This window comes from Canis lupus, chromosome 1 (assembly GCF_011100685.1).
Source record: "Canis lupus familiaris isolate Mischka breed German Shepherd chromosome 1, alternate assembly UU_Cfam_GSD_1.0, whole genome shotgun sequence".
NCBI lineage: Eukaryota > Metazoa > Chordata > Mammalia > Carnivora > Canidae > Canis > Canis lupus.
Window position 1 is genome coordinate 39,229,498 of NC_049222.1, and position 12,068 is coordinate 39,241,565.

At 36.5% G+C, this 12,068-nt stretch overlaps 1 pseudogene; it reads left to right on the plus strand.

Moving 5' to 3' along the window:
- Positions 1 to 10,717: 10,717 nt before the first annotated feature.
- On the plus strand, positions 10,718 to 11,719 carry LOC119870750 (annotated as a pseudogene).
- The last annotated feature ends 349 nt before the right edge of the window (positions 11,720 to 12,068 follow it).

Below are 12,068 nucleotides of genomic sequence, written 5' to 3' on the forward strand. Positions count from 1 at the left end.
GAAAAGTAGCTAGATTTATTCTTGGGAAATTTATATTTTTGATACTATTATACATGGTATATTTTTTAAAAAGATTTATTTATTTCATTTTAGAAAGAGAGAGAGAGAGTACAAGTGTGGGGAGGAGTAGAGTGAGAGGGAGAGAGAAACTTTACCATAATCTTCCACTGAGCATGGAGCTGTCCAGGGTTTGATCTCAAGAAACTGAAATCATGACCTGAGCTACAATCAAGAGTGGGGTGCTCTACTGACTTCACCACCCAAATGCCCTGTAAATGATATGTTTTAAAAGTATTCCCTGATGGGAGCACCTGGCTGGCTTAGTTGGTAGAACATGCATCTCTTAATATCGGGGTTGTGAGATCCAGCCCCACACTGGGTGTGGAGATTACTTAAAAATAAAATATTTTTTAAAAAGTATTCCCTGATGTGTAGAAAAAATATAATTGATATATTTATCTAGACAACTCTAAGGAGTCTAAATTATCCAGAAAATTCACTAAACTTTCCTAGGAACCATTATACTTTATTTGTAATTCCTTGGGATTTTTGATATAGATAATTTTACCATCAACCTATAATGACAATTTTATTTCTTTCTATCATACTATTTTTCTCTTTTGATCTGTTAATGTGATAAAAATATATTAATGGATTGTCTTATGTTAAACCACATGGGATAAACACAATTTTTTTTAATATTCTTTGCTGGATTCAGTTTACTTATATATTTGTGATTCTTATATTTTGTATTAATTAAGCTAGAAACTAAAGTGCTATAACAAAGAGACTGATCATACAGCAGTGTACATACAATAGACATTTACTTTTCTTTCTGGTAAGAATCTGGGGTAATTAAGTGTGTTCCTAGCTGACAGGACAGCTTTATGTGTTTTGTTCTTGGCTTCAAAGTCATAGCACTTCTCAGCTACTTGAAAAAGAGACAAAATCCTGGACAGTTCTCTTAGAAAGATGACCAAGAAATTGCCCTTCTTGGATCCATTCATATCTCGTTCACCCAAAGTTAATCCCATGGCTACACATAGCTGCAAGGGAAACAGAAACATATTTCCTATGGCTGGGTGACCAGGAGCTCATGTTAGATGAAGTTCTGTATGAGTTTCTTTTACTAAAGCAAAGGGAAACTCGAATTTGGGAGGCAATTAACAGTCTCCAAATACATATGGTTGTGAGAAAGAGTGGATTGTGGTTTTCTTTTTTGTATTGTCCTTGTCTCAGGTTTTGGCGTCAAGATTTCGTTAGTTTCCAAAACAACAACATAAAAAATAGAAAAAACCCCACTTTGTAAATATTCTGTTTTATCTACCCTTTGGTGTAATTTGGGTAAATTTATAACTTAAAAAATTTTAATTAGAACTTTTGTTAGAAATACCACCTGGTGTTTTTTTTTTAGAAATAATTCTATTTAATAATTCCAAATATTCAAGAGACACAGTACTATTCAGCCTTTCTATCTCTTCTTGAGTCAATCTTTGGTGCAATTTTAAAAGTTACTTATCTATCAGCATAAAGTTATTTAAAATATCATCTCTTACTATATTTTTAATTTGCCATGTCTGAATTTATTTCATCCTTTCCTTCTATGTATAATTTAATTATCTGTTCTCTTTTTTTATTTGCTTCTAAATAGTATTATAAATTTTATTTGCTGATATTCAAGAATAACTTTAGTCTATCTTAGCCCTCTCTGTTGTATGCTTGGTCTTTATTCCTCTTATCTTTTCTCATTTCCTTCTTCCTTCTGTTTTACTTGCTTTTATACCAATGCTTTTGTTCTGACTTCTTAAGATGAATACTTAATTCATTCACTAAGTATTACTTAAGCTGCATCCATATGTTTTGATATTCGATGTCATCATTATAGTTCCACCATAAATATTTCTAATTTTATCATGATCTTTTAACTCTTGAAGTTTTTAGAAGCAAAATATCTCCATAGAAACAAAATTCAAAGCAGAATAATATATAATGGGACACCTGGGTGGCTCAGTTGGTTGAGCATCCCACTCTTGGTTTGCTCTGGTCATGATCTCATACATCATGGGACTGAGCCCTGTGATGGACTCTGTGTTCAGCAGGTAGTCTGCTCTAGATTCTCTCCCTTTGCCCCCCTGACCACCAGATGCACATGCTCCCTCTTTTTCTCTCTTTCAAAGAAATGAGTATATCTAAAAAAAAAAAACAATAACAACAACAACAACAACAACAAAAGCAGGATATATGGTATGCTAAGTCTTATGTAAAAAAAAAAGAAATAATATATTATTCATATATCTGTTATTTATTGCAAAGAGAAACACAGGAAGGATAACTTTTTTATTTCAGTAAAGTTTTTTGCCTACAAGTGATATTGGGGTCAATAGGAAGAAATTTGGGAGAGTGACTTTTCTCTAAATATACCTTTTTGTAGAATTTCACTTTTGGAAGCATATGAATGTTCTACATATTCAAAAAAATAAAATTAAATCAACAAGGTTGGGAAGAGAGGAAAAATTAAAGCTGAAAGCAGATTGAAACAAATACACTTAATTGTATTTTAAATGAATTCCATAAGCATCCCAAAAGAAAAAAATAACACTAATTGATGTGATTTATGAACACGGTATTTGACTGTATACTTTCCATCTTGGGCAATGTTATGGGGCAAGTACTGCAAACAAATCTGGGAATCATTTTAGTGGATTTTGGTTTTTGCCATAGTGTAGGTCAAACAGTTCTAAAACAATTTAGATCTATGATAGGGTCCAACAAGTGCGTAAATATGTTGCTGGGAGCCAGATTTATCACTATGACATATGTGTATGGAATGAGGGCAGGAAAGAGTCACGTGGGAATGGGTTGGAATTGGAACTATCAGTATAAATTCATTATCTCTACAACACACATGTGTGTAATGCATATAATATGTGCATGTGAATACACGTATGTGTACACATAGCTATATGTTTGCCTATGTGGGTATGCAGATATTCTCTCCTCTAGTGGCTGAAAAGGCCAAGAAGCAAAGACATCCTGGTAGTACCATGAGCACACCCAGCACCCTGATCTTAGATACTAACTCCAGCCTCACCAGCCAACTCCAGGTTTTCTTTATCTGAAAATTACTTTGCCTTTGTTTTTGAGAGATATTGTCACCAAGGCTACAAATTTAGCTTGACGTTTATCTTTCTCTCTGCATATTGAAGATATTCGAGTGTTGTTACTTTTCTGTTGTTAATTTTGGGAAGTAAACTCTCAATAAAATTGTTAAATTTTGTAGGTAATTTGATCCATCCCCATGTCTTTAAGATCTTACCTTTGTCTTTGGTGTTGTGCAATTTACTTCTATGCATTAGGTTTATTTTTTATACTGCTCAATACAAAAAGTACAAAACAGTAATTATACCATAAATGGTATAAAACTAAGGAAATTCATAGTCATTCATTCTCCAGTTGTTGCCTCGGCCCCTGTTCTCTTCTACTTCTGAATTTTCAGGAAGATACAGGTTTGACCTTCTCACCCTATTATCTGTATTACATGACTTACCTTCCCTATTTTGCATCTCTCTGTGTTTTGCTTTCAGTAATTTCTACAAATCTAGTTTCAAATTTCCTAATTCTCCCTAAGCTATAGGTAAAAACTAGTAGCAATCAAGTTTTTAACTCTGAAGAAGTTTTACATAATTTCTGGAAGCTCTATTTAGCTCTCTCTCTCTTTTTTTTTTTTAATATTTGGCCTTCTTTTTTAAGTTGCTTGCTCATTTTATTCACGTTTTCAAACTTGCTAGGACTTTAAATAAATACTAAATGTGATTATTTCATATGCTCTGCTTGATTATCATAATATCCAAAACCTTGCAGGTCTAGTCATACCATCTGCTCCTCGTCAGCACTCATGTTCTTGGTGCTCTTCATTTTATGATTTTTTTCTCTCTTTCTTTTAGCACGTAGGCCACTCAGATATTTCTTTTTGTAGACCTCATATTAGAGACCTTGGCTGGACCTTAGAGTTCTCTGGCTTTGTTTGTCTTTCACCCTGTGTGTTTCATAAGACCACAAATCCAACGTTTGAGTTCACTCTTAGAGCAAAGCCCTTAAAGCCATGAGCATGTGTCTTACCTCTTCAGAGTCTTATTTTCATTGCATCTTGGTCTTCCAGTCATCAACTACTTTTAGTATTTTATTTAGAAATTTTTACCTGTTTTCAGCAAGAGGGTCGGTCAAGGTATTTGGTCCTCCCTACTGCTGGAGCCTTCTAGAAGTGCCTTGCATATATTTTAATGACCTTTATAAATTTGCACATATTGTATAAATGTTTGTGTTATTTTATTATAAGAAAATTTTTATTTTTTTATTTTTTTAAAAAATATTTTATTTATTTACTCATGAGAGACGGAGAGAGGCAGAGACACAGGCAGAGGGAGAAGCAGGCTCCCTGCAGGGAGCCCGATGTGGGACTCTATCCCAGAACTCTGGGATCACACCCTGAGCCAAAGGCAGACACCTAACCGCTGAGCCACCCAGGTGTCCCTATTATAAGAAAAATTTTAAACAAAAGACTAGAAAATCACTGACCTAACATAATATGCCCTTTGTCATTTAGGAATAAATATAAAGAAATAGTGGTAGAAATACCATGGCCATTGTTCACCTCTGACTCCTTTTCTAGTGCTTTCTGTGAGTGGGGTGCTAGCAGTGGGAAAAGAGTGAGAGGAGGGCTTGATTAATACATGGGCTGGAATTTAATGCCCCAGAATAACAGCATTTGTACATACCCCTTCCTGGACATATAGAAGCACCACCTCTCCCTATATAGTCTTTTGTCCTTTGAAACATTTAGACCCATCCTTTATTCTAGGTGCATTCTTAAGATAAACTCTTGGTCTAGGAAATTCACCAGAACTCAGTAACGCACATGCATTTGTCGGATTCTATTAATTACAATATTTGGTTAGACTTCTTTTCTGTTAAATATATACCCAAAGCATTACATAATATAAGTAATAGTTTAATAATATGTCTTGAGGATTTTCATGCTGAATTGTCTTTACAAGTGTGCATTGAATGGTTATACCATAGTTTGACCAGTGTTTCATTTTTAGTACATTTCTGTGGCTTCTCACTCTTAGCTCTTACAAACTGAGCCGTTATGAATGACCCTGTAATTTATCTTTATTTTATAATTATGTGCTTAGATTAAATTCCCAGAACTTAAATTGTAAGGTCACATGGCATACATATTCTTAATGCTATCCAGAAGAGTTGGGCCAATTTACCTTCCACAAGTGGCCAATGGAAGTACAGCAAGAGAGGTTAGCTTGTTAAAGGTGACACATCCAGAGCTAATCCTCTGATTGAGCTCTAATAAAAAAATAATTTTATCAGATTTTTTCTTACTTAAAGATCTTACAAAATACCCAGATTTCCCTCCCCTTTCACTTCTTTATAAAAATTTAATATCAGAGTTATTGCAGTTTTTCAAATTACTGACATATCTTTGCTTTGACAAAACCCCAGCTGTCACATGCTGACTAGTAGCCTGTGGTATTTTCCCAATTAATTAGAACCAAATAGCAGTGCCACAACAAATGAACAGACAATTTTCCTATTGTTATCTCTTTGAATAACTCTGTCCACAGACCCCGCTAGTGGTAATTCATGGTGAGTTCCCTGTAACCAATGTGAATTAGCAGTAGATATAGCTTTTTGACACTAATTCTGCTTGGATTTGGTCACATGAGCATCATATGTTATGATTTCTAGCAGATAATGTTGAAAGATTGATCTTATAAAATAAACAGGCAGCTGGCTATCTGGCATGACTTTGCATTTGTTTTCGCTTAATAAGAGACAGGATTGTTGTTCATTAAATCTCTTGCTGTCCCTGGTTAAATCCTCCTGTCTTACTATTCCTGCCTTTGAGATTAGGCTGCGCAAAATGGCATTTCTACGTAAAGAGCTTGTGGCCAGGGGCAACAGTACATTTGAAACGGCTATTTCCTTCTCACCATGGACAGAAAGGTAGTTCAGGCGTATGTAACTGCTTCCCAGGCAAACATCTGTCAGTTGCGCCTGGGAAGATGTCAGATGCACAACTTCATCAGCTGGGAATCAAAATCCATTCAGAATACTTCTGTTTGCAAACTTCTGTCATCAAGGCTGTTCAGGTTGTAAGTTCTATGGCAAAGAGAAGTCAGGGCTTGAATGCTTAAAAAGAGGCTCAAATTTAAGGTAACACACGAAAATTGTAAGGAGTTGGCAATTACCCAGAAGCCCCTTCTCTGAGTTGAGGTTGGGAAATTTGGATGTAGGGTAAGTTTGAATTATATACTAACCTTATCAAATCTTAACTTTTTTTCAGACACTGGTGGATTTTTCTGGTTGTTTGTGTTATTCATTTGGTTACAGAGAAGGCCTTTCACAAAGCTTTTATGTTGATTTTCCTTGAGGATTTGAGTTCAGCAGTATGAAGAATATTGAATATATGCAGGGTCAATCCCATAAAAACTGAGTCAGAGAAAGGAGGTAGATGATTACTCTTAATTTGCTATGAAATTGCACATAGACTCATAAATATCAATGTGACCTGTGAAAATGAAGCAAAGAAAGGATTTACACACTAGGAAGATTTTAGGCAGTATGCTTCTTGCCTTTTTTTAGCACATCTTACCATGTTATTTGTTTAATGATATGTTTTTATTGCAGCATTACAGCCTGTACATTAGTTGTTATTCTTGTCCTTTGAAAGCAATTAAATTGTTGTGATTTTTAGGGCACGGTTATAGAATTGATTTAAGTAATACTTAAGAATTAGAACAATGCATAAGAATCATCTGGAGTATTTGTTTAAAATGCAGATTTGGGGGATGCAATTCCCCCATGGTTCTAATTGGGTACACAATCAGCAAAGCCTAGAAATCTATTTTTCTAACAAGCATAAGAGATTCTGGTTTGGGTGGTCCTCAGAAAAACACTGTTAAAAAATACAATTTTTCAAAAGATTAAAATTAAAAATTAAATTTAAAAATCAGCTTTATAGAAAAGATAAATGAAGAATCTTGTTTTCCTGTATAATTTATTTTTATAATAAAGAGGTGTGACCAGCGTCCTGATTCTTTAAGAACCAAGGCAGATAAAGTGTGGAAAGTGTGTGCACTGGGATTCCTTGGAGGCCACCCCTGCTTGAGACTAGGAGATGACTTTAGTAAGTCACTGTCCTGCCTGTGTCTCTCTTTCCTCTCCTTCAAACTGGGGGTGGGAGTGAAGCAAAACATTTCTTGTACCTGGATAGGTTGAATATAAAGCTGCTCAGTAAATCCAAACTGATGTTATTATATTCAACACTTGGACAATGTTTCATTCTTTCCAAATTGTTGAATTTGATGCCCTGTAATCACAAATGTGCAGGCTTTAATATCAGACCCTAAACTGTGTAGTCGTAGCCTCTTTGAGGCTTTGAAGGGTAAAGCAAGGTCACAGCCACATTGCAAGTAAACCAGCCCTGAAAGATACAATCTTAAAGGCTGCTAGAAAAAAGAAATTTCTCAGCTTCCCTTGGTAGTTGTGTGTTTCAGGCCTTAAAATCTTTCAAGATCGAATTCTCAATCCAAGCTGTCTGTGCCACATTCTTGCCTGTCCTTGAAAGAAAGAGAGAAACTGCTCACCCTGTGGGCAGAGTATCTCAAATGATACTCTTTCACAGACCACAAAGAGTCACACTCTCTCTTCTTATGTTGTTGTTGTTGTTTTAATGCAGGGTATAAAGCCAGTCTCTTTGACCTTTCCTATAAAGCCTCAGTAAAACATCTGTATTTTGCCCATTGCTTCTTTTCATTCTAGGCACTCACATGCACTGTGATGATGACCATGACTGTTGCATGTGACATCTTTCCTTAAACTTTCTGTTGTTGAGTAAATGTTCTCAGAGACCATTAAAAAAAACAAAAAAAAAACAAAAAAAACCTAAGCCTATCTGGGAATTTTCGTCATTAATCTCATCGTGGGGCTTCAGCAAGCCAATTTCACCCCACTAGTTCTCTGCATCCCTCAAATGAGAGGCTGGAACTAGACGCTCTTCGTTTTGTTCCTCTGCAAACTCTTCAAGTTGCTTCCTGTACAAAGAGGATGGTGTTAACCCAGAATGATTTGGTGGCAAGCAAGGACTCCTGTTTTGTCAAGGGCATCTTGTTTTTTCTAACACATCTGTTCTGGTGATGAGGATAGTCTCCCATGGCAGGAAAGAAGGGAAAGAGGGAGTGGCAAAGAAAACAGGAAGAGCAGAAAGGATTGAAGGAGAAACAGAAGGAGGAACAGAAAGAAGGGAAGAAAGTCGTAGCCAGCAATAATCACAAGGAGTGTAGATGTCACAGGTACACAAGGGAAAATCACAAGTGTTTGGTGCCCGTATATATCCTCTGCCTGAGGGCTGATTGAGTTCCTGAGACTGTTTCTTAGAATTCCATATATTTATTTGGAGGGAAAAATATGTTTTTATATATTTTTAATTGGGTCTAAATAAACATAGGGCCTTGAATCAGTTACTGAGCTTCTCATGGTTCATGGTCTCTGTCTAGTCACTGGTAAGATATTTGATCGATGCGTTTTTTCTATAGATGTTCCTTTAGTTACTGTCCATTTTTACTTATAAATTTAAATTTTACAAATGGCATAAAAAACCCACTAAGAGGGGCACTTGGGTGGCTCAGTGGTTGAGTGTCTGCCTTCGGCCCAGGTCATGATCCCAGGGTCCTGGAATCAAGTCCTGCATCAGGCCCCCTTGGGGAAGCCTGCTTCTCTCTCTGCCTATGTCTCTGCCTCTCTCTGTGTCTCTCATGAATAAACAAATAAAATATTTAAAAAAGAAACCTGCTAAGATTTTTCTTTATCCCTGTTTCTCTTTCTCAGTGGAGAAACCCGGGGCTTTAGAGGAAGGCACCGTGCAGGACTGCCCTGTGTGCGGAGAGCTCAGTGTAGCCCTTGAAGGATGCTTCCTGGCTTCAACCTTTTTGACATTTTGCTAGAGATTTAAAAAGACACTAAGTTTGCACAATTCCCTGTCACAAAATATAAAGAAGTAGCTTCTAATCTATATGCTCTTCATGGCACGGTAGATGCCCTTTTCAGAAATGGTTAGGAGAACGAAAGGTTACATGGATGGGAATGTCTGCAGATCGGAACCAATATATTTCTTACTATTCATGCTACAGAGGGTAACCCCAGTGCTTTGCTTTCTGACTCCCAGATCCTGAAAACTGTTTCTGAAAGTTTACTCTTCAGTATCAAATCCATTGGAATTGATTCCTCAAATGGCCTGGCCATCAGATGATCTTGATTATTGAGAATTCTTTAACATTTATTTCAAGAATCAAAGTGCTGATGGACCAACATGGTACATCTTGCTTCTTACCAAGGAGAGGGCTCTTCTGAGCATGACTGGACCGACCACTGCAGACCTACCCAGGCATCTTCTAAACACTTGGGCATTGGTTATTTGACCTAACTCCCCAAGGACTCATCAGAGCTATAAGATAAAGGAAAACTAATTAAGCACCACAGAGACTAAGGTAGCCTCATGTGATCTCTCTATAGCCAGCATTAAAACCTAGAAGGAGCCTTCCAGAAATGTATGCCCTTATGGATTAAAAAGTGTTTCTTTTCTGTCCTTCCTAGCTTTTTCCTCCTTTAACTGCTGCTATGATTTGCAGTTAATAGTTTATATCCAAGTCCACATGCTCAATAAGGATTTGAGGCTTGGGGTTGTATACAGATCTTTAATTAGTCTTATAATTGTTATTATTTAGTCCAGGTATAGACTTTTTCCCCTTAGTAATTTATATACTGGAATATTCTCTGTGGAACATGATAGAAAAAAGAAAGGATAGAACTCTTGTTAGAACTTTATGAAAGAAAGAGCTTTAAATCACCTGCAAATGTAGAGCCACTTTCCAGCATGTCATGTCAAGGCATTGCCTCTAAATTTTCATTGTTTCAGGATTTAGCCAGACTGTTTTTACTCACTTTAATGAATGTAGCTGTCCATTCACCAATGTGAAAATACAGGGTTTAACAGTGTGAAATTCTGCATTGAATATGTGGAACCTCAGTCAAGGCCATGATTTTTTTTCTACACATTTTATGACATTATTTTATCTAGACATCTATGTCCTTGTTGCCCTAAACTATAGCATCTATTGCCAAATTGCTTTAATCATTCATCACCATTCAAAACTATGTGTCTGAAAGAGTTTACAAAGAAGCAAAGTACAATAATGATATGAAGAAAGTAAACTGTGTTAAACTATGCATCATGTTTCTTGATTAAAATACATATGAGGAGCCCTGTTACATTTCCAACCACCACCTCTGATCCCAGTTATGAAAACTTAGCCAGTTATATTCCACAGAACATTTTTACTCAGAGAACCTCAAATATTATGGAGGTGAAATCGGGCTTCCTCTACTACTTGTATTCTCCATAATCTTGGACAAAAGCATAACAGCTAAATATATTTTTGAGTTCTAATACAGGAAAAGTTTGAAAGTATCAATGATTAGCCTTAAGACTATAAATAATATTCCTTTACAAAAATTATATCTTGACAAAAAAGGGGGAGTGCAGGGGCTATGGTGGGAGGTAGAGTGGTGGGCCAGCAGTAGTGTGGGCTGGTAGCCCTGACTGGGCAGTGCCAATGTGGCCTCTGTCTGAAAAGGATGCAAGATGACCATGGAGGAACCTGTTCCCAGAAAGGTTTAGATGAGTGAAACAGACTTCACATTCATGGCATGAGATGAAATGATTCTAAGATGGAGACAATATGAAGCATATGTCCAAACTTCAGAAGGCAAGTACACAGATCTTAATTCTAATAATGTAACGAGTTAAGGGAGTCTGAAGAAAAACTAAAGCAACAATAAGGAACACATCCTTGTTATGTGGCCAGCAACCCAGGAGCAAGAGGAGCAAGAGTGTAGTACTCAAATCCAGTACCTCAAGCAAGTCCAATAGCCAAGTGTTGCCCAACTGAGATCAACAGTGGTAGGCCCAGCGATCAACTTATTTTTCCTAAACATGAAAGGTGAGTTGGAACCAACTAAAGACAAACTGGAACCAGCCCCAAATGAACTGAGTGCCTGGAAGTTTACAAGATATCCCCAGTCAAGTCTTCCCTGACAATCACACTCCAAGAGAGCTGTGGTGGGACAGCCAAGGACTCAGTTTCCACAACAAGACTCAGACTTTTTAGCCAAAAAAAGCCTCATTCTTATACTATCTAGCTTATAATGGATCATATAAAACTTACCAGATGAACCTGTGTTTCAGCTTTTTTTTCTCTTTCCCTTCCCTTCATCTCAAAGGACTAATGGCATTGAACTATTCCAAAGAAGTGGCCACCTCTGAAAAATTACCCTCCCAGAACATGCAGATACTTGGGAAATTTTTCTGAAAAAGAAAATAGAGGGAGAAATGAAAGTCTTCAGTCTGTGGCCCACTGTGTCTTCAGACAATTTAGAGGAATGAGAACCTAGAGATTTAAAATCATGAATTGAACATGTAAAATTCCAGTAAAAAGTAAAAATGGAATCTGTTAAACCTTGAGCATAGTGACCTAGAGACACTGTATAGCAGTTTTGCCAATAGACTGTGGACTTTGTGATTGTTGTTGAATTTCTGGGTCAAACCTCAAATGAGGTGGATTTTGCCTTTAAAGAGCTTTTTTGCTAAGAACCAATTTAATTGTCATGAGAGAATAAAATAACAGATGTCAGTACAGTACAATATTTAGCCATTTAGTTTGGGGCTCTGTATTGCTTGATTGAGCCTTAAATCAATATGGTTTTAATCCATGATTTATTCTTTGAATGGCTGCTAATGCTGTAGGTACTCTTCTTGACTATATAAACATAAAGCTGTGGTATCAAACTTCAGGATGAAGCTATTTGAAACATTATAAACATTTGTTTCACTACTAGAGTATAGTAGGATATTGGCTGTGATGAGACTCACTTATTTTTTTCGGTAGTAAAGTACAATCCCCCTTGGCTTCAGCAGGCACATGTTGAAAGAGCAT